This window comes from Anguilla rostrata, chromosome 10, assembly GCF_018555375.3.
Source record: "Anguilla rostrata isolate EN2019 chromosome 10, ASM1855537v3, whole genome shotgun sequence".
NCBI classification, from domain to species: domain Eukaryota; kingdom Metazoa; phylum Chordata; class Actinopteri; order Anguilliformes; family Anguillidae; genus Anguilla; species Anguilla rostrata.
This window is the reverse complement of record NC_057942.1, coordinates 15701742-15729632: the sequence shown is the minus strand read 5'-3', so window position 1 is coordinate 15729632 and position 27891 is coordinate 15701742. Positions and strand designations below refer to the sequence as shown.

The following is a 27891-nucleotide window of genomic DNA, read 5'->3' as shown; positions in this document are numbered from 1 at the left end:
GCGAATCTCCTCCAGGTGGGGAAGCATCCCGGACCCCCGATCCCTTTTTAATAAAGTTCCAACTCCCCCGTTCGCGACCGGTGCTGGGAAACGCCGCGGAATCAATCATCGGGGTACTTAGCCTCTCGCGTGACACCCGTGGGGGCGAGGGCCGACCTGAAAATGACGAAGAAGAAGAAGAAGAAGATAAAAAAGAGAAGACTAGACGTTTTTTAATAGGTGAGCAGAAAGAAGAAAAAAATAAAGAAAAAAAAAACCTTGTGTTTAGGATGGCAAGAAGGAGCCGGGCTGGAGAGTCGCCTGTGAAGGTCGGTAAACGAGGTCGCGGTGCAGGAAGCGGCGTTGCCGCGGAGCCAACCTTCAGCCGGTCGTCGGCGCTTGCCTCCGGACTCGCCGTGGTGAGCGCGGAGTGAGCACGTGCTAATTAAGGTGGCGGGAAAGTGCGAGAGACGCCGCGGCGCAACACTCCCGAGACGGAGGGGAGTTAGCGCGCACCGCACCCTACCCCCCCCCCACCCGCACTCCTCACCTCACCCTCCCCAACAACGACACACAGGCACACAGGTACCGCCCGCACGTAGTTCTGGACTTCCAATCGCACGTTTCTCATTAAGCCCTTTCCCTTTCCCTTTTTCGAAAGAATCCCCCAGCCCCCCTTCCGTTTCTATGTGAAAACCTGGGGTATGTGAGGGTATGGACCCTCTCATAACAGTGCGGGGAAACGCTGAAGATCAGCATTTATCTCGGCTGTTCAATAAAGCTTTTCCGAAGTCCTTACTCAGATCGGCACCTCTAGGGACCCTCATTTTTAATGGTTGAAGTTGGGAGTGAAGCCAGGCTATTGATTAAGAAACAATCTCAGACCTCAACAAAAGGAAGTCTGGCTTTTGATAACAAGGCAAAGCGTGTATTTTCCTGCGGGCAAATTAATCACTGACTGTAGTTTCTTAGGGGTATGCTCTTCCCGACGTCACCTTAATATTCTGACTTCAGATGAATTAGTGGTCAGAACACAAGAAGCCTCAGCATTTTATCATAATACGTTAATTAAACATCATTACAATACACTAATCATTAACATAAATTCCCTATACAGAAATTGTCTAATAATTAAAAAACCTTTAAAGCGTTTGATAAATTAGCCTCTGGTGGTGCTAATGTCCAATCTATTTTAAAAAGACTCATTGAAAAAAGAGAAGGGGAAAAAAAAGGAGCAGTCAGTGAAATTCCTAATTGAAGGCTAATTAGTATGTTAATGTATTCATGCGGCGCGGTGGCTGATTGAGACGAGAACGCGGGGCTGATTTGGGACGTGATGTTAGGAACACGCTGACGAGCAGCGGTGTGTTTGGTTTATGTCTTGCGTGTTTTGTGCGGGTCCCTCTCCTGCACTGACAGCCCAGCCCCACACTTTCATCCGGCCGGCCACTCGAAAAACCAAACACTTTCAAATTCAGTCACCATCCCCGCTATCTCAATGTTGAATATATTAATGAATACTTATGTAAATCAACTGGGAGACTCAATAAGTCGGCGGAAGCTAACGTATGTAAATGTTTTCCATTCCCCGATGGACGCTGTTATATCCCGGAGTTTAGCAAGTTGGCTATAATCAATTACGCCCCTGAAGTGGTTACTCACACTTTTTATTTATTTATCTATTTATTTTTTTTAATCCCTTCTTTTAAAGAAGGGAACAGGTTCTGCAGCACTGAACCTAAGAAACATGCATCTTTGGAAATAAAAATTAATACGAAGACAATATGTCAAAAGGGGTGGGGGGGAAATGGCTTCCACTAATGGATTTTCAACAGAAAACAGCTTTTACGCAATCAATCTTTTCACAGAAAGCTCAATTATTAAAGTAATTGTTCATCACAAGCTCTACATGAATTTACCTATTAGACATAATAAAAGTAAACATCTTTTTCCTCCACCCTCCCCCCAGCCCTCGTGTAACGCTCTCTGTTAACACCTTCATGGCTGGACTGCTGCATACGCCCACACGCACACGCAACTGTAAATATGCACACATACACACACACACACACACACACACACACACACACACTGAATTTTTTAAATAAAGAATCTCCCTTCACACAATCTTGTATCATTACACAACCTCAGAGAAACAGCTTTTTGGCTTTTTTTGGCATCCTCAGCTGCCAAGGGAGCATTGCTGCATGCTTAAATAAAAACGATAGTTTCATTTGCAAAATGAACAGTCACAAAAGCAGTGATTTCAGTCAGTTCTGCACCTTTCCCATGAGCAGCTCTCAATTAGTATCACCTTAAACAAGAGGAGTGTGAAGAGGAAGAATAAATAAAAAAACAACAACAATGGAGTCAGAAGCTACTATGTCAGGAGCTAGTTAAGTCCCACATTAGACAGAGTCATATATGAGTGTTATTCATTTAATTATTTATTTTATTTGATCAATTCTTCTCATTCCAATCCTTCTTAAATGCCCTCTCACCCCCAAAGAAAGAGATGTAAATGAAGCAAGTACCTCCAACAAGCCTCTGTCTTCCTTCTACTGGTTGTTTTCATTTATAGATTTATAGATTTTATTTGCATATTGTAGTATTTTAGGTGCACACCAGTGTGTGTGTATCTCTTGTAAGGCTGCAGGATGACAGCAGTTCCAGAGGTAACCTTTCGTTTAACCGTGGGCGGAGCCGCTCTCGCCAGATGTTTCTCCTTGGAAGAAAAGGCAGAAACAGCTGTCTGATCAACACATGTCAGAACAGCTACGGCACACATATCCCCCTGCATCATTCTTGTTTATCCATGCAGAGTACATTTCAGTATAGATTATTAACCGTTTATGCATCGCGTCTATGGCACACGCCTCCGAACGTATTTAGCTTTGATTGATATTAACAAAAATGGCGCGGTCGCACTAAATAAAAATAGAGGGGTCTGCTTTTAAGGATGTGGGTCTGCGTTAAATGCAGCACCACCTGTATCCCACGTTCCCCCTCGCGGTGAGAGATCTCAGACCCTGTCCGCGGCGTTAGGCTAATAGCTGCTAGACTAATGCAGAGTAGCTCATCTTCTCAAGAGTTGGGTCAGTTTCTATAGCAACCCCTACAAATGGGGGTGGGGTGGGGGGATGAGATAAGGGCCAGAGCTGAGGCCTCAGGGGGGTTGTTAAGCATCTGTCTCTTCCACACACACACCCCCCCCACCCCCCACCACCCCACACGCACGTACACACACTTCTTCCTCATCTTGGGCGGCGCTGCCAAAGCAGCAACAGTTAAACAACAAAGGCTGCACCCCCGTGCCCCCGCCGCCCCCACCCCCCATCCCCCCCAACACCCCACCTCACGGGCCCAACCCTCTGCACACCTTTCTGACCCGCTAAACCAAACACTGCTCTCAGCCGCGCGCTGCTGGATACCGGGTTGCCGTTCCACTGCTTCCCTGCTTCACGGTCAGCATACATATTTTAACACGTTAGGATGCCTTTTTTTGGGTGAACGTTTTTATAGTGAATTTCTAGGATGCTCACCTGGCTGAAGAGACCCACGGCAGTCACACCTGGGGTTTAAATTATTACACGTGGGTTTGGCACGGTCCCAGGTGCCACATTAAAGATCCAAGTCAAGGAGGTGTGGCGGGGGCCTTCCCGCCTTCCAGACTGGAAGTGTCTCGATTAAATAAACAAAAGCAATCTCTGAGTCTGTGAATAACACGAGGCAAATGTAAGATTGCCAGTGGTGCGCCTCGCGTCTATAGCCATGGCCCTATCCAGCCACCAAGCTCCCCCCCAGCAACCAATCTTGCAGTAGTAGGCCCCTTTTGCCCTTTTTAGATTCATTATTTCTTACTATTTTCACATTATTTGTGGGAATCTGTCCCCAGTTTGTGAGTGTACTCCACACTGCTGACCACACGGTACTACAGGTGCGCTAACGCCAATTTCAGAAGAGTTGCCTATCCCAATGACAACAACCGTTAGCTTTCTGCTGCCTGGTACATTGTTGTGAGGGACTAATAATGCAACTGGAGCCAACATGGCAGACCTAATTCCACCATACCCCTGGCAGGTTGAAGTCACCTGTGTCTCACTGCTAGGTAGTCCCAGTCACAGTCTAATTGCATGGCCCAGGCTCAAACTTACAGTGTCCTGTAGCTTGTGTTTATGGGGAGCTTCTTTAGGGACCAAACTATTCAGGCGCTGTAACCCCCTTTTAGACGCTGATGGGTTTGGTTTTAAAAGCCTGGGTTTGGTACCAGTGCATGGGTACACGATACATCAGTGAGTATTTTTTTTTTATTGTTCAGCTCCCTAGGACACTTGATGTGAAGACCACAATATAAAAAAAAAAAATCAAATTAATTGACCAAATTGATTGATTGTGTGAGCTGACTGTACTCTCTCTCAGGCTAAGCCGAGGCTCACGTAGGGTTAGCTTTAACAGGAATTGGACAGGAACCCCCAGAGTGCGATATGAAGGGAAGAGATGGAGAGAGAGAGACAGAGAGAGAGAGAGAGAGAGAGAGAGAGCTGTCGGAGGCGAAGCTGATTAGGCGTCTGCAGGTAGCACATCGAGCGCATCACGGCTCACTGGGCCCCAATGCAGCCGCACTTTTCAATATGTTCCGATCAAGATGTTACCATTACCGCTACAGGAGAGAGCTCAAAAGGAGGGGAGATACCACCCCCCAGCCTCCCCTCTGCCGCGGAGCCGCAAGCTTATTCTAATAACGCAATGAGGTGCGACAAATGGATTATTGAAAATATAAAGAATATAAAGAATACGAGCAGGGGATGAAAAAAAAAAAATACACAATTTGAAATGATGGCGATAACCACTTCACACTTGCCATTCTCCGTCGGTGTCTTATAGACCTGCGGAGAGAGAAGTAGTCTTTCATTAACTCTGACAAGGGTTTTTATGTAGCTCCTCATTAGGGTAAGAATAGCTTCATTACAAAGAGAGTTTTTTTCTCCGTTACTGACAGAACGACCTCGTTAATGTCAATGGGGTGTTGCATCGAGTCCTCTTTAACAATTTCCCTCTCAATTCGCTTTATTTTTGAGCTCGTGAAATAGGCTTTTATAAAAGTTCAGTTGTCCTAGGGGTGATTTTATATTTTCTCGCATAAATGCCTTTCCCAAATTTGTATGTTTATGTTCCGTTTGGACTGATAGTACGACAGTAAATGTGAGACAATCAGCTTGCGCATAAAGTAAGCACACAGTTTAAATGCAGTGCGTATTTTCATTTCTGTGAATGAAAAATAAATTATACTATCGCTGTTTTTCTGGAGTTTCTCTGAGTGACTACTGAATCAATATCATACTTTGCAATTGCCCTATTCCAGAACACTATGTTTGCATGAATGATTCTGTAGCCTGCTTGATTGCAACTGTTATATCTAATTGAATTGGTTGTTCAGTACCTGTTCTCCGTTCAATTTATAGCACCTGAATTCTATCTACAAGGTGGGAAAGAAAAGCTGCAATACACTGATGAAGACCAAGCAAGTAAAATGCATGATTTGTCTTTACCTCAATATTAAATATATTAAGTAAAAACACTACATTTTGCAAACAAGCTTGTAAACTACTATAGTGTTTTTAAGTGCAGACTTCTTTTGCGATCCCCAAATGCAGTAGGCATACAATTCTAGTGTTCTTAAAACTATTTGGATCCTATCAAAATGTTTCTCATAAGCAGCATATATCTCAGATATTTTTAATATTATGACTGTTTTGCCCACAGTGGTGTTGGAAAAAAAATCTTTTGAGAGGGATGGGGCAAGGGTGGATGGAAACTTTGCATCTGACATTAATTGATAATCTCCTATTCAATCTCTCAAACTATTCACTGAATTCACCTGCTGTAGCCATTTTATATATTTCTCAGCAGCCATGACAGGTCAACAATAAGGTCCATGCCATCCAGCAAAAGTTAACCTGAACCCCAAGAGAGAGGAATAAGGGTGAAAAGAGTGGTCCGAAGAGCTACCACGAGTGGTCTAGCGTAGTAGTTAATGACATCATCCAACAAAGTTTAAAGTTACAACACGGTAATAAAGTTGGCAGCCTTCTCTTCCTTTTTTTCCAGAGAGAGCGAGCAAGAAAAATCACATTAATGAAGTTGCGATTGGCGGAGGGTCTTGGGAAATGGAGGCACTTATTGCTCTGATTCTATGACAGGAGGTCAGCTCTTTGTCTCTGCTGTGAAGGTTCGTTTTGTAGGGTAGGGACCAGGATGAGGGGGTACAGTGGGGAAATCATGTGGGACAAGGTAGCATACAGACCCAGAAGAAAAGAAAATGAAGTATTCTGATATATACACAAAAAGGACACACACACACATGTTGTGTATATACATATATACAGTTAAATGCAAAATTAGGCATTAGTCATCAAATGCAAAATATGAAATAAAAAAAAATATATATATATGTGTGTGTGTATGTGTGTGTCCTCTGTCTGTTTTTATTTCATATCTCTTAGCCTGGTAATGGCTTTCTTGACTTTCATTGGCACAACTCTGGTGTTTATGCAAATAAACGCCATTAACAGACACCAAAGGCAATCAAAAGCCAAAAATCAAGACTAGATGCTGAAAGCTTTTTTGTACTTACACTAAAGAAGAACTTGAACACACCTGACTAATCAGAAACACCTGTGAAGCCATTTTTCCCAAAAATGATGGTGCCCTGAAATGGGGCGCTATATATATATATATATAAAAAAGTGCTGGTATTTCTACATGGTGTAACTAAACTGTATTAAAATATCCTTTAACAGAAGCTGAGGATCTGCACTTTAACCACATATGAATTGTTTGATTACAGAGCCAAATCAAGAAAAAATATTCTAAACATTATATGTGCATACACCCACACACACAAATAAAACAGCTGTATCCAACAACAACAGAGCACAAAAGAAAATGATTAATTTGAGTTGCTGTACACAAAATTTCCTGATGACATATCCCCTTTAAGAAAACAAGGGGAGATTGAGCTACATTTTTTTAATGTAACAAAAGGGCTGTTGTCTACACTCTGGCTAGAATGCCATCATTACATTTAGTGGCAGGCTGCAAAGTCTGTGTTGTGTTACAAATGATTGCCACTATATCACATAGTTTTGCAGTCTGCATTAAAGAGTGATATAGGTCTCTAAAGGAACTTTTTACAAGTCACATCCCTGCACCAATAGGCAAAGTAGTAATAGTTTGACTTCAGTAAAACGATTCAAATGAGTGAAAATCTGATAGAAGCATGGCTCCACCCATTATGGGGTTTCAAAAATCTTCTCTGCAATCTCTTGAATTCAAAATGCCAGCATCAATACAGGTTCAGTCAACTGTGGGCAATAACCAGAACCTTTCCTTAGCAACCAGCTTTTCATCACAGGCTATTAGCTCTTCTTGGTCAGGGTAGTGGCGGGGTGGGGTGGGGGGGGTATAGAGCCTATCCCAGGATCCTGTGGATGAGCGGCAGGGATACATCCTGTACAGATCGTCAACCCGTTGCAGGGCCCACATACCATTCACTCAGGCACTCATACCTATGGGTAATTTAGAGTCTCCAATTAGCCTACTGCGTACCTCTGTGGGTCTGTGGGATGAAACTGGAATACCCGGTGAACACCCACACAGACATTGGGAGCACATGCAAACTCCACACAGAAAAGTTCTTGATTGGGATTTGTACCTTCTTACTGTGAGGTGACAGTTCACTGCACCACTGTGCCACCCTGAGAATTATCATATAAAACAATTATTTTATGTGCCAGTCTTGGTGGACAGGTGGTGTTTCAAAACTTTGATGGAGGTCTGTATATAGAGACCACCATCAAAGCTTTTTCATTGAACAAAATTGTCTGTGTTGAGTGCAAATGAGCTTTTTTTTAAAAAAAAAATTGCTGTATGATTTTAATTGAGGTAATTGAATGAATATTGCATAGCTAGCTGAACAACTAGCTAGGTAGTTCAGTTAGGTAGCCAGCAGGTTAGCCTGATCAGGAACATATTTATTCATTTTAAAATCCTGCTTTTTTCTCCTTTTGATTTTGGTCTATGGTTGGATTTTACTGGCCAATAAGATTACAGTGTGCCATTCCAAGAAAAAAGGCCTGTTTCTTGACATTGAGTCATATAATCTGAGGTCTGCAACAGAGACAGTTTACCTCCAATCTCTTTCCTCTTATTTTAAACCATGAAGTAATCACAGCTTTCATCTGTACGCTTCATGACAATTACTCAGTGTATTCCTACTACCCTATATTTTCCTTTGTAATACATAAGTCTTTCAAACGAAAAGCAAACTACTGCATTAAAATTGCCCATAGCCAATGAGTAACCAGCAATCAAAATGTCTGTCGCTGCTTATTATCAATGAAAATTGTAGGTGAGACCTGAGAACATTTTTCTTTTTTTTCTCTTAAGACATCTCCATCTGTAATTCAGATTTTCTTGGTTGATGGACAAAAGCACCGCAGGTCTGCCGTCCAACCAAAACACGCGCACCCCGCGGCTCGCAAGGTGAGCGGCCGGTGATAATTACACACACTGTAAAACCTGAAAGGGAGAAAGCGGTGGAGGGTCCACGCTGAGCCTGCTGACGATTACAGGAGAAGGCTGCCACGCTCCACTCCACATCCTCTGCATCAAAGGGTAATGCAGGCCTGTATGGTGTGTTTTAATACACCGACCCCCACCCCCAACCCCCACCTCCTCCCCCCGCTTCTATTTAAGCCCTTCCCTGTTGACTCCAAGGCTACGGCGCACCTCCTCGCCCCGCACCTCCCTGCAGCAGGAGGCCGGGGAGCAGGGCCGTCTTGTTTCAGACGCAGATGATAAATAAATCAAAGTGCACTAAGCACTGCTTCCACATGGCAATCGCCCCCTTCATAGCGTCTGCACCTCATCAATCACGCCATTGTCTGCTTGAAAGGCGAGCCTTGTAAATGTCATATCCACTCAAACCCAAGGAGAGGCGAATCAGAACAAGGCACGTGGAGGTTTTTTTTTTTTTTTAATTGGATAGTGTAATTAAAGTAAAAAACCCCGCTAGACTGCCTTTTGACAGGACGGATGAAGACCCCTTTTAATAGGGCTATGAAACGTATTTGTTAAAAGGATGAGGCAATAGGCGGTGTATGATTGGGCACCCTTATGAGTCACGTCTTTCGCTTGTGTTTAAACCCGCAAAAAAAACAGAAGAAAAAACACAGGAAAAGGAAGACAAGGAACAAAATTGCGGATGGCCGACCAGATTTAGTTCGCAAATTTACAGACAATAAGCAGAAATTTTACGGCCTGAAGGAAATTCTTACATCATCTGAAATTAATAATAATTACAAAATGGTCATTGTGATGATAAAGAAGTACTCTGTTGAAACCTATATGGCCGAGTCCAGCACAACTGTATGAACACGTGTGTTTTGCCCCCTCCTTCAAAACATCCATCTTGGGAGTAAACGATTAAGAGGGAGTATGCTTGTTGCTGATTAAAGTAACAGCCCGACGAGGTTGCGGTATAATATTGATTACGAACCTACGCGAGAGACGGCGGTTGCATTTCGTGACCACATGTGCATTCAATTTAATTTCAATAACGCCGTCCTCCCTCCCCCCCCCCCCCCCACAACCAACTGACTTCTGCTGCTGTGACAGCCAAACCCCGTTTGAGGGTCATGTTTCATTGTAATCGCTTATTCCGCTAGTGACCCCCCACCCCTACCCCCACCCACACCCCCTACCCCAAAACACCCTGTTTTCAGATCTGCATTTAAAAATGTTCCGTTTTTGGGTAACGTGCATCCGTGAATGCCTGGCCTGGGCGAGGGGGAGGGGTCATCCCGGGAGGCGATGGGAAGAGCCCTAAGTGCGGTCCGCGGGGGACGGGGGGATGCAGATAAATCACGGACCCGCACCGATGTCCGTCATAAAAGCACCGCAGTCCTGGCACTCAGGTTTATAGAGCCTGTGAGTGTTATTGCAATCTTTTGATAGCTCTGGTTAATTTATCTGATTATAGAGTGCCTGAGAGAAATGTTCTCAAATCAAAAATAACGTGTAAGGAGGTGGGGGGGGGGGGGGGGTGGATAAATAAGTAAATAAATTAATTAAATTAAATTTAAAAGGCACCTACTAACAAAGAATGCATGTGGACTCAAGAGCTAAGAATAGTTTACAGGTTTTTAGAGGTCTTAAATGTTTAATCTCTCCGTTTTTAAGACTCCCTGTAATCGTCCATGCAGGTGCATTCCCATGGAAACGGCCCGAGAGTCCCTCGGTTGAGCGCAGACCTCTCTCTTTTTTTTTGGCTTTGTTTTTTATCGAAACTTTTCCCACCGATGCGAAACGCGGAATAAAAAAAAAACAAAACGAGCAACGCGCCGGTCCGAAAAAGGGAGTTTCGGTCGACGGGGAAGCCTTCGCCGAGGCCGGAGGCGAGTGAATGAACAAAAACGTCAGCTAGCCCTTTTTTTCCGCTTTTTAAAATGAAACTGCGCGTAGGGCTCCCCCGGCCGCTCTCTCCCGCTCCCCGTCCGCAGGCGCCCCCCGAATCGCGCTGGAAATCTATTCCGGAGCGGCGGCCCTTCAATTCGACGGGAAGAGAGTGACTGCCGTAGCGGCATCAATCAAGCGCCGGGCCGCGGCGGCGGCGGCGGCGGCGGCAGCAGCTCTCCACACAGAAGTGGAGGACCAGGGGTTGCAGGTTAAAGCAGGCAATATAAAAAAAAAGCAAAAAAAAAAAAAAAAGAAAGAAAGAAAGAAAGGAAAGGCGAAGGAGTCAGGCGGTGTGGCTGAGCCGTGATATCTCCTCAGTGGAAGTGCTAGAAAGGTACCCCCTCCCGTATTAGGCCTGCCTTCATTAATCTTCATGCCATCTTCTTAAACTAGTCATGTAGAACCGCTCGATAGAAAACCGTATAATGGGGAAGGCCCACTGCCAATTACTAGGTTAACATAGTGTTCAGCCCCAGTGCAACAAAGGAATGAGATCTAGGAGGAGATCTGGGTTGCAGGGAGCAATGCATACTATTAAAAAAGAGGAGAGGGGGAGTGAGAGAACGAGAGAGGAGAGAGAGAGAGAGAGAAAGAGTGAGAAAGGGAGGGAGGGAGGGAGGGCGAGAAAAGGCAAAGTAACATGAATATGTTTTGATCTGTAAACCTAGATGAATCTGAACTCCTGGTTTCCTACATTTTTATCTGCTCGAAGCTCTTGCTCTTACCATCTCTAATTAAAAGCTGGGAAAAAAATGCTGTGATCACAGCATCAAATTATGTGGAACTGATCTTTAAAAAAAATCACCCTTACTGAAATACAAGCCCAAGTATAATATTCAAATTCTTCTGCAAAATTGAGGAAGCCACAGAATGAGGTTAAGAGCATCTCAAGCACACCGCACCCCATTTCCTCCTCCAAAGACCCCCATCCCCCTACCATAGGCATTTGTCTATCTACTCACCCTGAACAACTTCTACATCTTTTGACTCCTCCACCCTCTCTCCTACACAGACCATTTTCATATCCAGGGCCTACTTTCTCGGTATTAATATTTTTATTGTTTACTATAAACAACCTCCTCACTCCCTCAAAGGCAATGAACACAAATTTCCTCTCATGCTAAATGTGTGTGAAGTGAATGTGCTCCCTTGCCTTTCCCTTCCTGCATCGTCCTCATTCGCTCAAGTTCTGTGGTGGGGCTTCGTAAACCTAGAAAGAGGTGGAGCCATCTTGTGTTATTGTATTTGGCAAAGGAAAAAATGCTTTGTGAGTCCTTAGTATCGGTCCGTGACAGACAGCATGTAGTGGCTCAGTTTTTTTGTGTCACTTCCGTCTTTATTCACTAAACTGCCAGCCGATTGGGCAAAAAGGTAGCGTATAGTGGCGTGTCTGGGAAACACTGCTGATGTTGTGTCAAGGACGCCAGCGTGTGCTTGCAGTATCTGCTGTTTGAATTCTCACTGGTGTTTCTCGAACAAGCCCCAGCTGCCTTGATACTAGTCTTGTTGGTTTAGCTACATATAAATACACCCATTTTTCCCCCCCATTTTAAATGAACAAATCTCACAAGAATATAAGTGACTCGGGAAAAGACTTTTTAAGGATATTCCCATAGCTCTCTGGTTGCATGATTACATTATCTTTCTAACACATTCTTTGTGCTTTCGTAGTTCTTTCTTAGAAAAATTCCTTTACGATATAAAAATTTGAAAACAAACCTTCAAAAATAGGAAAAGCGCTGATTGCTACATCAGATGAAGCAAAGGGAAAAAACCGAGATAGGGCCAACCCTTTTAAAGCGATGCGATCAAGGGATAAAATGTAATAAAGAGCCCAAACCGTTCTGAAAAATGTTGTTTTGTTGCAGCGTAATGAATCTGGAATCATCTATATAGAGGCTAGTAGTTTTCTTGTCATTCTGGTGCTCTCTTTGTCCTCCAATTTGTGTCTTTTTTATTCTTCATTTGACTTGGGGGGGGGTGGGGTGGGGTGGGGGGGGGAACTTTGCTGTGCAATCCACTTGCCGTGCCTACTGTCAGAACCAGCGCAGTGGTAATGTGCAGTTATTTAATTCCATGTGATTAAAATAGGGCTGGCTCAGATTGGGGAGTGCCTGCGGGCTACGGTTTTATTTAGAGGACCGAGATTAAACTCAAGTGAAATGGAAATGTCACACCGTCACCGAGGACGCTCGGGGAGCCGGGCGAAGGATAATATTATTGTGATGCGAAGTGATGATTCCGCCCGTCCGCCCTCATTACCCGGCGCGCCGCCGTAATTCCAGGCCCGGGCCGCCGCGCGTTTGCCCGCCGAGCAACGCCCTCTGCCCCGCTCTCGCCGAGAATCTCCAGCGCACGGAATCATATTACAATCATAATAATAATAATAATAATAATACCCATATGAATTTCTAGAATTTATCAAATATATGTAATTATACCGGGCTAATATAATCACGGCAAACAGGAAAATACACATGCACACATTGGGAGAAAGCCTTGACATGTAGGCTTCTAATGCCAGCGAGTCCACCTGCCCGGAAGAGCAGGTGCTGCACTTGTGTAACTGTTCTTTGTGCGTTTTATCCCTGTTTGTGCGCATTTGTCCGTACACCGGACGCGCGCTAGCGATTTAGCGCTTTTGTTGTTATCCGTTTTGATCGACGCCACCGCGTTCAGGTCAAAATGACGTTCTCGGAACAGGCCTCAATAGACGGTGAAAATGCGCGGATTTCATTTTTAATTGATTAAAAAACGTTCCTACTAAACAAACAAACAAACAAACCAACAAATAAATAAAGAAAGGAAATGAAAGGAAGGTCTGAAGTCGTTCTGTGTTCGCGCCACGGCGAGCATGCCCAGATAAGGTAGACTTTTGTCTGCCGAGATAAGGTGCAGAAAGCAAACATATTACAGTGCTCCCAGAATTCCATATCTGCGGCTCCCATTCCAGAGCCCTAATATTTCATTCATTCATGCTCTCCGAACCCCCCCCCCCCCACCTCCCCCCCCCTCCAGAAACATCTGCTTCATACATACATCACTGCACTGATAAAAATCACACAGAGAATTGGTAATACAGCGTGAATAGGAGACTGTAACGCTGATTAAATAACTGGTGCGGCACGCTAAAATTGAGGCGACGTGAGGGGGGGGGTGGGGGTGGTGGGGGTCTTATCGGGGGGTTTACTGCGGATGGCGAGGAGGTGATTTTAGGTTAAAAGTGATTGGTGTGCAAACCCGGGTTGCTCTGAGTGGCCTGGGATGGGAAGCTCCATTCCTCCCTTCCCTCCCCCTCCCCCTACCTGTCTTTCTTGCACATGTATTCGCTTTTTTGCTTTGTGTAAAATACATATTGTCCAAAAAAAAAAAGGTAGACCCATTTCATTGATAAATAATATCCATTCCAGGCTTTTTGAAGTGATGAGCAGTTTTTTTTTTTTTTTTTTTCGATTTCAGTCCCTTAAAATGGAATGGGAAGCCATGAAACACCATGATCCGTGTGATAAGGGAAAGAACAAATAAATAGAAAAAAATGTAAACGATATATTTGGGTAGTTAACGCTGCTGAATTAACAGCTCGTTGCAGCAGAGCCCTCCCTTTAACCCCCCCCCCCCCCCTGCCCCCCAGGCCCGACTCCCCCCCCCCCACCCCCCGTCCTGTCCCGTCTACACACAGGACATAAATAAGGGAGATACTCACTCGGGCTCCTCTCCTCCACAAGGTCGCCGGCTCGGAGAAGGTCAGGATCGATTGAAATGGGTTTCTGTCGGATCCAGAATTTGGTGCTGGCCTTCTGATTAGTGGCCGGGTCTATAGCTACCTTCTCTCCTGAGATACCTGTGCAGGGCAGTGAATGCAGGGGAGATGTTGAGAGAGAGAGAGGGAGACAGAGAGACAGAGAGAAAAAGCGAGAGAGAGAGAGAGAGAGAGAGAGACCCAGGTGATTTTGGGGTGACCCATATGACATAATGCATTCCTCTATGATTGTGGAAAAAACACACATCACCCAAAATTTAAAAAGCCTTTTAAACCCTGTGTGCTGTTCACATTTTCCACTATAAAATCTTCTCACATATTCATCTCACAGTCAAAGGCAGGGGGGCTGGATTTAACGCTGGCGGTAGGAGGTGGGGGGGTGGGGGGGCGTGGGGGGTGGTGGGGGGAGGATTGGGGCCAGCCATTACCTTTAGTGGGATCACTTGTGATTAGCGAGAGATTTAAGCGTGCGTTGGGGTGTCAATGAATTACGAACGCCAGAACAGGGAGGGTTCAACATCTCGTGACAGGTCGCGCGGATGTATGGTGCCATCCATCTCTGATGAAATATGCAACGGGAGCGAAATTTATATGGGGCTGGGGCCACGCCTGGCCCGGGCCATTAGGAGAGAGCAGACATTTATAGCACGTCTCCCCGCCGGGCCCCCGGGCGACCGCCTAGGGGACTGGGGACGGTGACAGAAAGTTTAAAATCCTTTTTTCCGGGGGGGGGGGGGGGAGGCCGCGCCGGGCTCGGAGAGATGGAGCCGTGTCGGGTACCCGAAACGAGAGGTCAACGCGTGGCCTGTCCGTAATTACCCGAACGCGTGACAAAAGGAGCGTATAAATACCGCGGGATCCACGCGCGCGTCTCCTTCGCTCCGCGGAAGGCTTTATTTCTCTATCGCTTCGACGCGTACAACGGCTGCCTGATACAGCTCATAACAAGCAACTTCAATGATGTATATATTTTAATGATATATACAATGATATTCACAAGACACATTACATGCTTTATGCTTGCTATTGCAGTCCACCTCTTCCCTATAGACATAGTATTAAAAGCTAAAAAAGAGGAAATGTAATAATAGCTGTCCATACTGCCCATAACAAGCCAGTTTCAGTGATGTATATATTTTAATAATGCGCAGATAATTTTCAACGGACACTTCATATTTTCCCTGTTTCCCATCAGCCATCTCTCCATTTTAGACAGACTGCTAAAAGCAAAACATAACAATAATAGAAATAGCTGCCTAATTCTGCCCATAGCAAGCGGCTCCAATGATGTATACATTGTAATAATGCTGAAATCATTTTTAATAGATGCCATATATGCTCCCTTTCCGCTACTGACATACCACAAAAAGCAAAAAAAAAAATTAAAAAAAAGGGGGGAAGTTGTATTACGGTGAAGAAGCGGATAGAAAAGCAGATCAGGCTCCTTCAGAAATGGTTTTCACTCCATCTTGAGGGAGGGGGAGGCGGGGATGGGGGGGGGGGGGGGTCGGTTGTTTAAGTACTCTACTGTCAAACCCCAAACAGAGAAATGGAGCTCGTCGTGGAGATAAAGCAGAGAGCACTTGCTTGCTTCCATATCCACCCGCATCCTTCACCTTTAACCAAATTGAATGAATTAAAATAGGAAGCATGTATCAACGTGTAAAGCTAACCTTGTTTCCCCCGCCCTCATCCCCCCACCACCCCCCCCCCCCACCCTCTTCAGCGAGGCCCACTTAGGACAATGCGGGCTCTGACAATCTGCATTCCACCAAGTTTGAGAGCAGTCAAGGGGAGCCAGGCCCTTCAAACATTAGTCTTAGCTTAGGAATATTAAATTCTACTCAAGGAAGAGCGTCCAGACACTGCTGTACCTCTTATTAAATAACGGCAGATAATTCCAGAGAATGTCTGCAGACCGCCTTTAAAGAATTACAAGTACAAATGGATCACCTCCATCTCCCTCCCTCCTTCCCCCTTGCTGACAGTTTTATTCAAAAAAAGCATTATGTTTATACATTATGTATACAGCGCGCAATGCTATATGAGCACCATCATTTCTTGCAGTGCAGTGCGCATTGTGGAGAGACCGTGCAGGCGCACACACTGGAGCCGGGTCTTCTGCAGATCATCCGTGCGGATGTATGGCGGTGTGCCCTGTAGAGAAACCACACCGGTGTACAGCAGTGCTTTGTTTGCTTTGTAGAGAAAAAACTGGAGGGACAGAGGCAGAGCAGTGCACCCCGTCCTAAACCCACGCGGGTACGGAGTTACGTGCCCGTTAGACGAATGGCACGGCCGAACAGAGGTCTGCCCTGAAGGGGCGGCGTGATGCGTCGCGCTCTGCGGAGAGAAACCCCGCGGCTGTACGGCGGCGTGCCTTCGAAGAAAAACCGCGCGGGCGCGCATCGACGCCGCGTGACCGTAAAGAAACGCCACGGCCGTTGAGCGACGGGCTCTGCGGAGGAACCGCGTGAGCGCAGGGTTGTGAGACGCGTACGCAGAGTCCCCTCGCAGAAGACCGCCACAGAAATGGGTTGCTTAATCAATTTGGCATGGATCACAGTAATGACCCCGGCTTTATCATTAATGGAGATTTGTGGCCGTGATCCGTCATTAATTCAGCCTCGCTATGCGCGGCCCATTGTGGCATTTGGGAAGAGCTCTGATTGCGGCGGGTATGGGGTGCAGTTAGGAGCCAGCATCTGCACAGGCCTTCAGGGCTTATATAAAAAAAAAAGGAAAAGAGAAACACTTTCATTAGCCAGCATCTACTACCACAGAAGAAGAGTGGTCTCCTGTAACGACTGTCACGCATGTATCTGGGCATAGCCTTCTATCATGCGTACACATAAATGTGTATAAATAGCTATACGAAATGAGTATCGTACCTTACTGAACCGGTGTTTTGTAGTTGTCCAATGACCATTATATGCACTTTTGTACGTCGCTTTGGATAAAAGCGTCTGCTAAATAAATATAATGTAATAAATACACGTGTACACACACACACACACACACACATGCACACACATACAGTAGAGAAGAAATGTCTCCTAATTACTAATGTTGAATTACTAATTTATAATTGCAATTTTTTTAACAAGATGCAGCAAAAAATATAGCACTGTAACTTAGAAATTTGTTAGAAGTACAATATTTACAATGAATGCCTGTAGAAAAGAAATTCAAAGCTCTCATAACCCCCCAAAGATGCTGAAGCTCTTTTATCTGTCCTTACATAAATGAGAAGTGAGACTGCAGAGTGTCATGAGCAGGCCCAAGGCTGGATGTGTTCCTCACACTCTCTGTTCTTCGGTGTTTGGAGCTGCCATGACCGCAAGCTGAATCCAATCCTCGCTCGCACTGGACTGGAGGCGCTGTAACTTTACGGAGCTGAACTGTGAAATGTGACTTGAACAACAGGTACCCCCCCCCCCCTTTCCCCACCGAACCCCTATCCTCCACATCCTCCTTTTCTTCTCCTCCACACACCAGCTTTCTCCCCTCCTCTGTTCTCTCCTCTCAAGGCAACGCGCCTTTTTGGTTTTAGGATCGACCGTCCGCCGAAGCAACGTCGACGGTAACCTGAAAAGAAAGACCGAAGAAAGAATAAAAAAGATCACAACAACCACATCGGGCCTGCTCGACTGCAGGGGGTTGCCGTGGCGGTGGTGGTGGGGGTGGGGTTTGTCTTCTCAGGAATTTCATTCTCTGGTCGGGTGGATCGTAGAGGCCAGGGGAGTCGCTCAATACGGTTAATGCACCTTGTTAATTTGATGGGATTTGTCAGGTATCTCCGGCGGAAAATTATAGAAAACCGTTCCAGATGAACACATGATAGTGACATGAATTAAAGCGATAGAACAATAGTAGAATATAAACCAGAAATGACACCCAAAGTGGCTGTTGATTTATTGCCATGGCGAGTTTGGTACTGGGCTTCCATGTATATTAGTGCTACAAATCTGGGTCCATTTACCGAGGAGATGCTCATACATACATCACCGACTCCTGCTCCAAGCCAAGGTCAGTCCTCTTGGCATCAATCTTTCCAGCTGAGGCTACTCCACACAGGAGCACTTTTGTAACTGTCGCGGCTGTAATAGAATCTTTTTTTCCTCCGCTTCATCTTTCTCTTATCATGTGAAATATATATTCAACTTCTATTCTTTCCCTCATTCTACCCCATTCTTTTTTTTTTATCTTTAAAACATTCCTCGAACCTCATTCTTTTTCCACCTCCTGCGGACGCTCCCCTCCTTCGCTCCAAGGATCACGGCGTTTGGGTTTTTTTTATTTTATTTTTAACTCCTTCGTTTCTCTCTCCCTCTGTTGCTCAAGCCTGATCTTTCGTGGCAGATTAACAGTTAGCCGTTAATGCTTTGAGCATTCGCTAAGTAGGCTATCCCTGATTCTACACGCTTTCAAGTGCTAAACATTTCAAGTGCTACCGAAACGACTGGAATCAGAACTCAAAACGAACCGCTACCCGCATCTCGCTATGACGTCTATGGTGCCGGGAATCTGCATCCTGGATCTGTTCCCGCGCGCTGGTAGAGAAGGAGGGGCCCGGACTCGCCGCTCGCGAAGGCAGAACCCGAGTCTAAACACATCATTACCCAAAGTTTACGCTGTTCTGACTGAATTCCCGGAGGGCAGAGAGGGTGCGACAGAATTAAGCTTCCCCGTTTTCCCCGTGGCGGAACCGCATGCCGGATTCGCCGCGCGTTGCAGGGGGAGAAAGGGAACGCGCGCGTCTAATTAGAGCTTACAGCAGCCCCCAGAAGGGCGGAAACCCACCGCTGTACTCCGCGCCGCGTCGACGGAACCGGTTTCTTCAAATGGCCGCCGTCGACGCCGGGTAACCCGAGTAACGCGTTTTGATAATTTTATTGTGTTGAGTTTTTTTTTTAAAGCTCTGCCATCTGAAGCTGACGTTCTAAGGAGGCGTTTCAAGTCGTCTTCAGTACACAAACGCCAAGCTGAGAACATGCGACAAAAATGAAAATAAAGGAGTGAATAAATGCGAGCTATACATAAATGAGTAGCGCCCCACTGTACTGTTTGCGTTGATTTATTATTTATCAGCGCGCTGGTGCTGTGGCGGGTGCGTGGAGGAGCGCGTGAGGGCGCATTGGAAGCGATGACGGCAATGTCAGCCGCGGGCCAGAGGGGCCCCGGGCCCCAGTCCAGTTAAGTGTTCTGACGAGCAACACGGCTTCAGGGACCTCAGCTTTGGGTCCCTTTTTTTCTGTCTGTTTCTGATTTTTTTTTTCCTGTTGGGTTTATTTATTTTTTGTTCCTTTTTTCCTCGTGAGATTTCTCGAACAGACACCGTCCCTCGGAGGATAAGTCTCCAGGTCCACACGTTCAGCCCCTTCTTCTCTCATTCTTTTCCTTCTCTCTACTTCTCTAATCCTTTTTTCACTGTTTTCCTCTCCCCTTTCAGCTTCTACCCTTCTCTCTCCTCCTTAATCTTTGTCTCCTCCTCTCCTCTTTGTTTGGGTGTTTGCCGCCCTGTCATTACCCCTTTGTCCCATCCACTCTCAGGGGAGCCTTTCTGGAGGATTCAGGTGAATGGAACTTAATGAGAAATTTGAATAAAATTGACATGCAAATGTATATCAAATATATCAGATAAGTAAACTATTCTAAATTAAATGTAAAAAGCTGAAAATAATTCAAATCAGGGTCATGCGGTAGCAAACTACACCGCGTAAGGTTCATACTTTCACATGCATTTCAGTTATTTTCCACTCTGAAACCAGGGGGGAATAGCTAGCGGTGCAAATAAAGTACGTAACAGGGCTTGCAAATGGCAACAATAAACAGGAAATAATCCTCAAGCCTCGAACATTGAACACCGGCGTGTGAGGCTGGCACTGTGGTTTCATTACATTAAAAAAGCAGATCATGGCGGGACTGCAAGGCATTAAACGTCGCTCTACATTTCTGCTGTGTCAATATTAGCAAAACTGACTACTCATGCTAAATGTGACACAACGGTACTTTATGCTCAATAAATAATGAAATTAATCTGTTTGCCGAAGCAATTTTTCTCCACGGGACCTTTCGGGGAAGTGGGGGTGCACGGGGGAGGGTACCCAGAAATACTTTAATTGATGAACTTGACCTGCATTTTCCTGATAACAAATTTCATTTGTTCCATAAAAATTATGCTCAAACGACTTTATTTGACAGCATCTTTATCACCGGCAGAGTAAATAAGAGTAATTTATGCTGCTTAATTCTGAGCGTGCGCCATAAATCTGAGCTCAGTCTTATATTACAGAGCGGAAGCGGTGATGAGGTAGTGCTGGGCTAGCACTGCGGCAGGGGCAGTAAAGTAAGTATAGTCTGGGGCTAGCGACGCAGGCTCTGATTGTGCAGGGCTTTTTAACAACTGTGCAGATGGATACAAACCACTCGTGTTAATCATCAGGTGCAATTTTACTTCAGTGAATGCAACACTTTTAGAGGGATATTGGAGAGTAAGCTGAATGTTAGCGTGGACAGGAGGGGAAATGTGCTTTTTTTTTTTTTTTTTACTGCAGCAGGCTTGTTGAATGATTGGGCCCCCTCACCGACAGGCTGAGCGGCTCCCCAACGATGCTGCAGTACTCTGTGTTGCCACTAGATGGCCCCTAGTCATACCTCCCCCTGGACAGAGCCAGTTGCTCTTGCTGCACAGCCAAAGACAGCCAGCAAAATCCAACATAATCAGTTTCATTGTTCCATTTCACTACTTCCTTTACATTTTTTTTTGCGCTGTTGAAATCTCCAAAGTAATGCAAAGCACAAAAGGACTGGGGGTACTCTCAGGTACGCCATCGTACCAACCCTCCTTTGTAAGAGTGACTCCAGGAATGATGAGCGTCATTTGAAAATTTCCCCCAAGTAGTCCGAGGTTTGGCAAGTGGGGGGGGTTAGGGGCGGACCAGGAAGCACGGTGGAATTCGGAGGGAAATGGCGTTGCGCTCGCCCGGCGCGACTGACACAGTTCTGCGCTGTCAGACATGGCGGGCCGTCCCGGGAACGGGGGTCTCGGCTGGACGCGCCAGCCCCGGCTTTAAAGAATTCCTAAAGCTTGGGACTCGACACAGCCCCGTCAACATCATTCATGAACATTTATTCCTTTTTTTTTTTTTTTTGCAAATATGTGTTGCACTAACCCCTCAGAGAATAATACACAATGCCTCTCTGAGTTCTGAGTGAAATGTCTCTCGGACTGCGCGCTCACTAAATGCATAAGGAATGGTCGTGTTCAGGGCAGCGAATGAATTTAACATTTTGCCAACAGGGATGAATGGAACTGCACTGTGCGCTCGGTGAGCTGAGGCTATCGCCGGAAGCCCTCGCAGATCCCACAGCTACCTCACCCTAGCGCACCACGGGGCCAAATCTGCTTTTTATTTTTGACGATCCGGAACAATGAGCGATTGACTGAAAGAGAGACGGCGCTTGATTTGTTTCTCGCCGGCTACCTGTAAACGCCAGAGATGTTAGCTTTTTTTTTCTTAAGCGCCAATAAAACGGACACCTCTCCCGTTAACCCCGCGAATACTTTTTTTCAGCAAGTGCAGCGTTTATGTAGCACGCCGTAATAATAAGCAGCGAGACTTATGACCGGGCCTAAATCACGCTCCTCTTTTTTTTTTTTACAAAGTTCCTCGGTGCACAGTGTAACCCCTCTAACGGAGACGATAAAAATCAAGCTTATTTAATGTCCCAATTATGAAAGTTGGTTTACGGCCTACAAACAAAACAAAAAAAAAGATCACATCAATTAGAGGCTAACGTTTGTTAGCGCGCTTGATAAATAACCGGAAAAACAACACCGCAAATCAACGGTAAAAGCGCACGCTAAGTCATAAACGCCCGCTACTTTTTAACGTCTCTCCCGTATTTTCTGCGAGCGGTGACGTGAGCGAGTTTGTCAAAGTCGGCCCTCTTCCCTCTCATTAACCCTTCACAGCCAGGCAGCGGGCGCGCCTTAACGCGTCGGCCGCCGTGTTCGGTAATCCGAGGAGCGCACGTTTCGGCGTTTTGGCGGGGGTCGGCGGTGCGGGCGGCCGGCCCCGTATCGGAGCCCGGGGCGGCGGATTACGCGGCCCGCCGGCGGCCCTGACAGGGAAGCCCCTTCAGATGGAAGTCCGTCATGGAGACGGATATCGGGCCGGCGGGCGGCGGGCGTGACAGCTGTCAGTCAGGAGCGCAGGCACGGGGAGAGGGGAAGGGAACCCGCTCTCCCTCCCTGACGCGGCGCGCCTGCGTTCCACGCCGGGAGAACCGCCCGGAGGCGAGACGCGTGGAACCGCGCCATCACTCATGACCCAGACTCAAACCTGAGGGCACTCCCAGCAACACTCCTAACCGCCACCTCTTCGGTTCATGCAGAAACATATTTTTCAGTTTTCCATTGACATTTTTTGCGACAACGCACACACACATGCACACACACGCACACTCACAAACACACACTCACACACACATGCACACACACACCCACACGCACACTCACACACACACGCACACACACATTCACTCACAAATACCCACACACACACACACAAACAAAAAAAAAAAACACTTGTCAATGGACAAATTTACTAATTCGAAGTTAAGGTAAACCACATCTCATTTTGACAGAATTAATGCCTGTCCGTTTCAATCGCCACAATCCACATTGGTGTATTTTCAGCATGCTGGGTGACCTGCACCAGATATTTGATAACAGGTACACATGACTGTCACATGACTCAATAAACAGAAAGGCACAATGGACGCATTGCAGCGTTGCCTAAAGTGTGATCCAGCGCCGCCGTCACCTGAAGTGATGAGAGGGTAGAAACGGGCAGAAGCATTAGAAGGCTTCGCCAGGCAATGGCTTGCGTGACCTTAACTCCACTCCCTACCTCCCCTGTACTCCCAATAACGCACCGCCCGCGTTAACGATGATGGAGAAACGCTGCCTTTGCGTTGCCCGCCGTTGCCGTCGCCACCTGCAATCGGCTGCCGCAACAAATCTTAATGCGGGATAATGGCGCCACAAGTTCATATAACGCAGTGCGTTCGGGGAGGAGGAGAGCGCTCTGCGCTCGTGTCCCGGGGTTATTGGAATTAAGATAACATATGCCTTTCCTCCTCCGAGTGGACCCTACGATCGCCTTCGATTTCTGCCTTCAGAAGCCATTAGCCCTTTCCCCTCCGATAGGTGGAGGGCGGAAAAAAGCCGGGAGTGAAAGAGCTGTTCCCGCACTAACGAGGAATGACACGTTTCCAATAAGCATACTGATAATTCTGCCCATTCGTTTTCCAGAAACGCAGTTAACAGGCTTTATTAAACAGAAGGCATTGTATTAATCCCACCGCCATTCTTTATCATTTTCTCCAATTAGGGGCATTATGGAGCACGATGTCCGAATGGGAGGGCAGGGGGGTGGACGGAGGGCCGGGGGGGGTGGCAGGGGAGGAGCCCTGGCCTGGTTCTCCGTCCGGCTCTAAAGGAGGGTGCTGGGGGGCCTCGTCGGGGGCCCGGGTCGTAGGGATCGACCCCGGCCCTCTTCGCGGCGGAGGCCCGTCCTCATCCTCGCCCCCGAACAGCTGTCCTCGTGGTTCACCATTTATCTTCCCCGATCCGCCCTGACCTTTCCGAGCGCTCGCGTCTGACAGCTTTCAGACACGCCGAGTCAAACTTCACTGGGAGCCAGCTATCACACGCACCTCTGTCGGGGCGTGGGGCGGCGCGCTCACGCCCGCCGGCCCCGCCCTCCGCCCGCGGCACCGACGCATAAATCCTGCCGCCGCGAGCCGGCTCGCGAACCCACACCCACCCGCTGGCTCGCTCACTCCCCTCACTCCCCTCGCCAGGAGAAATGGCTGCTGTTACAGAAACGGGTGTCTTCAGCCAAATAGATTCAGACAGTTTCTCAACTTCTGTTCCTCTGGAACTGGAGTGTGCTCAGTTTCAGGGATTGGGGGGGTGGGGGGGTGGGGCACTCTGAAATAAAGGAGTCTGACAGGCGCTGCTCTTTGTCACTGCGCGTTTCCGAAGTGGCAGTTGGATCCCATGTCGTCGGTTGAGCGTTCAGCTTCGACGTCGGGCGGTGCGATAATTTCGCCTCAGAAGGCTTATCTCCTTTTTTTCAGTCTATTTTTCTTCGGCAGGGGGCGGGGGCTGTGGGGAGGGTGCTGGTTCAAAGCTTGGGAGACCCTGTTGTTTAGCCTGAGGCCCGCCAAAGAATAAAGAGAGTGGCGGTGAGGTAACTCATCTGAGGCGACGTCAGATGGCGGCTGGCGCGGGTCGGATTCGGGGAAGAGTGGGGTTCAGACGATGGCGCCCTCAGCGGGCAGCGAGGCGGGAGGCGCTCTGAGCTTTGGTCAGGGAAGCTCGTGACCGATGGGCCTTTTTTTGTTTTTTTGTCCCCTCTTCCCTTTTTCTCTTCCTTTCAGCTTTATCCCGTGCGACACGGCGAAGGTATCTTAGCATCTCTGCACTCCGGTGGGCATGCCTGGCCCAATCCCCTCGCCTGACCGCCTGACCGCTCGCTATCAAGGACGGGCGGCGGCCATTTCGGCTCCGCCCTTCAGACCTGCGGCGCGTGAGCTCTGCTGCTTTGCGCCGGGCCGCGGCGCGGTCCTGTCTGAGCCAGAGACCGCCGCGCGCGGAGGACTAGCGACCGGCTTCCCCTCGTCTGCGAGACGCGCTCCGTCCCGCTCGAGATCGCAGAGTTTGATTTAAACGTGCCGAGAGAACGCGTCGAAATTCCAGATAAAACTCCCTGTACCTCATGTACCCCCCTGTCCGCTATCCGCTATCCCACGCCATCTCACAGCTTCTGTGAGCTCACCGTTCAAATCAAACAAGATTTCCCACAATGCCTTTTTTAACCAACTCCCTACAAACCTTGATAGACTATTCTTTCACATATCAATTTAAAGTTAAAGGGTTATAATATTGAAAAGGGATATATTTGACCCAGGTCTACTAGAGACTTGAGTGGTGCGTAATAATAATCATAATAATAAACTAGAACATAAAAATAATTATGTGAAATCATACATAAAATGTAAATTCACACATATTAATGAACGTGCTTGTTAAATATAGTTAAATAAAACATAAAAAATGTCCGCTCCAAGTGAGGTGACTTCCTGTCTAGAGAATGACTGAGTGATAATTACTGGAAGATGATGGACGGCTGGTGGCTGTCCATCACTGAGCGCTGGGCTGCTGTTCTCAGGGCTTAGCGGCAGAGCTGAGGGCGCAGTCCTCCTCTTTCCCAGCCGCCCTCCTCTTCCTCGGGCTGATGAGGCCGGCTCGGCGCTGATTGCGCTCTCCCGGGGCTGAGAGGGGGGCTCGGCGCTTTGAGTGACAGGTCGCGGTAAACAGGAAGACAGGAGCGAACTTCCAGGAGCAACCTCGCGACCCAGACACTCCCCGCGTAACCCGGGGGTTTGGCTCTCGTCCTGTTTGTTTGTAAATCAGTCCGCCCCACGCCACTGGGAAACCCGAGCCTTGGCTAATGCCTGCCATGCTTATTGGAAACAGGACAGAAACAAGACCACTTCTGAGGAACTGAACTCACCAAGGGATTGCACATTTATCAATGGTAAATAACTCCCCTCAAGTTTTTTTTTTTTTTGGGGGGGGTGGGGGTGCGGGGTGGCAGGGGTCTGGGTTGGCGATAGGCCTTTGAGGAGCTGCAAGAATCTACAGTTATACAATTCAAATAAACATCTTAACAAATTCTTCTTCAGATTTCTTTTTCTGTTTGCAAATACATAGACCTTTACAAACAGCAAACAGCATGTTTGTCTTAAAACAGTTACACAAAAGATACTATGTTTGTATGCTGCTCTCCAAAAGTCATATTTCATTTTGGAAAACCAATGGTTACTTTCAAATTTACCATGGATGTAGCTCGAAGGCTTTGAAGGAGTACAACAGCACGCACGTTCCAACAATGCTGAGATTCAGACCAGCAGCAACATGGGCAATGTGGTTTAGTGGCTACAGAAGTAGTTCAGTTCCAAAGCAGGATTCTGCTGTTGCTGTAACCCTGAGAAACATTCATCTTTCAGTTTCCATGGGTAAATCAAATAATAAAAAAGTAAAAAGGGTCCTGTTTAATGCATAAATAAATGATCCTTTATTACTATTACTTGAATATAAAAATAAAAATAAAAATAAAAATAAAAATAAAAATAAAAATAAAAATAAAAATAAAAATAAAAATAAAAATAAAAATAAAAATAAAAATAAAAATAATCAATAAGACTGAGGAACCTCAGTCATAGGTAAGCCAAAGGTTTTCGGGGGTTGAATTTTGATTTCTCTCACCAGACAGGACCCTTTGGCTCTTCAGTGTGGAATACAGACCCGCCAGCGCCTTCAGTTCAGACAGTCTCTTCAAAGCAATACTGAACTTCTGAAAAGCACTCAGTGGACAGAGTTACACCCATACCCCATTTATGGGACACAGACAGGCTGAAGCAGCTCAAAGGGGAAGAGAAAAAAATACGATCAGTAAGTATACAAATACCAGCGGTCTCATGACCAGCGGCGCAAACATTTGCAAACATCCATCTCGAAAGTCAAACAGTTACAAGTATTCAGGCAAAAGCACTCCAAAAGGAAGAAATTAATATTATTCATGATTATTTGAGAAAATTATACATCTGCTAAATCACTTTCAAGCATGACATTAAATTAAATGCAAGTATTACCCTGATCTAGATATTCAGAGATAAAAATAAATGACTCACAAACTGCCCTTTTTTCCTTTGCACTAATGTCACCCCAGTACTAAATACATTCCATTCCAATGTGTAATGCTTACAATAACCCTTTTAGAGAAAGGGGGAAAAAAATCTAAGTAAATTTAATCATACAGACCAGCACGTTGTTAAGTGGAGTTAAGTTAACTTATAGGCCTGAAAACAGTCATTTAAAACAGGAAAGTCAGGATAAATAATGTTTTGAACTAAAAGAGAGGTTCTTGAGTTAATAACAAAATCTGATTAGTCATGATTGCAGGCACAATTATAAGTTTGATCGTTTTAATTTTCTGTCCAGTGTGTGTGTGCGTGTGCATGCATGTGTTTTTATATATAAATTGTGCGTGTGTGTATATATATATATATATATATCAGTCTCATTTACCTTTCACAAGACATTTTATCATACAAAAGTGTATTCTGTCCTCCCCCCAGGTATGGTATTGATACTCTAAACTGAGCCGATATGGCTGTCACAACAACACCTGTAAAAACCGCAAACGTCAAGCAATCCGAAGACATATCAAAGTTTGACTCCGAAATCACACGTTGGATACGTCTTCAGAGCTACAGGTAATCTCAGCTGACTGGTTCATGACCGCATGACAATTAATCTATCAAAAGGATGGACTCAGACATGCGACCATTAGAAAACGTGTAATATTTAAAAAATGTTGATTAGTGGACCCCGAGAAGCAGTTTATCAAAGTAATACATCACACACAATGTGACATTAATCACATGATGTGCCAGAAGCCTCCTGGTCCCTTCGACAGGGACATAATATATAGCGTCTTGATATGATAACACAATTCCAAAACCTCTTCCGAAATTAATTAAAAAGAGCAACA

General features: G+C 46.2%; 1 long non-coding RNA gene across 2 annotated transcripts; it reads right to left on the bottom strand.

Annotated features, from left to right (window-relative positions):
* On the bottom strand, positions 1–26899 carry LOC135264531 (uncharacterized). 2 transcript variants are annotated; one of them, XR_010332721.1, is made up of 4 exons: positions 26604–26899; positions 26173–26322; positions 14201–14338; positions 1–156 (listed from the first exon to the last, which is right to left on the bottom strand). It is a non-coding gene; the product is annotated as an uncharacterized LOC135264531 (long non-coding RNA). The 2 variants fall into 2 exon arrangements; XR_010332722.1 differs by lacking the exon at positions 26173–26322 and having other exon boundaries at positions 26604–26896.
* Between the last annotated feature and the right edge of the window lie 992 nt (positions 26900–27891).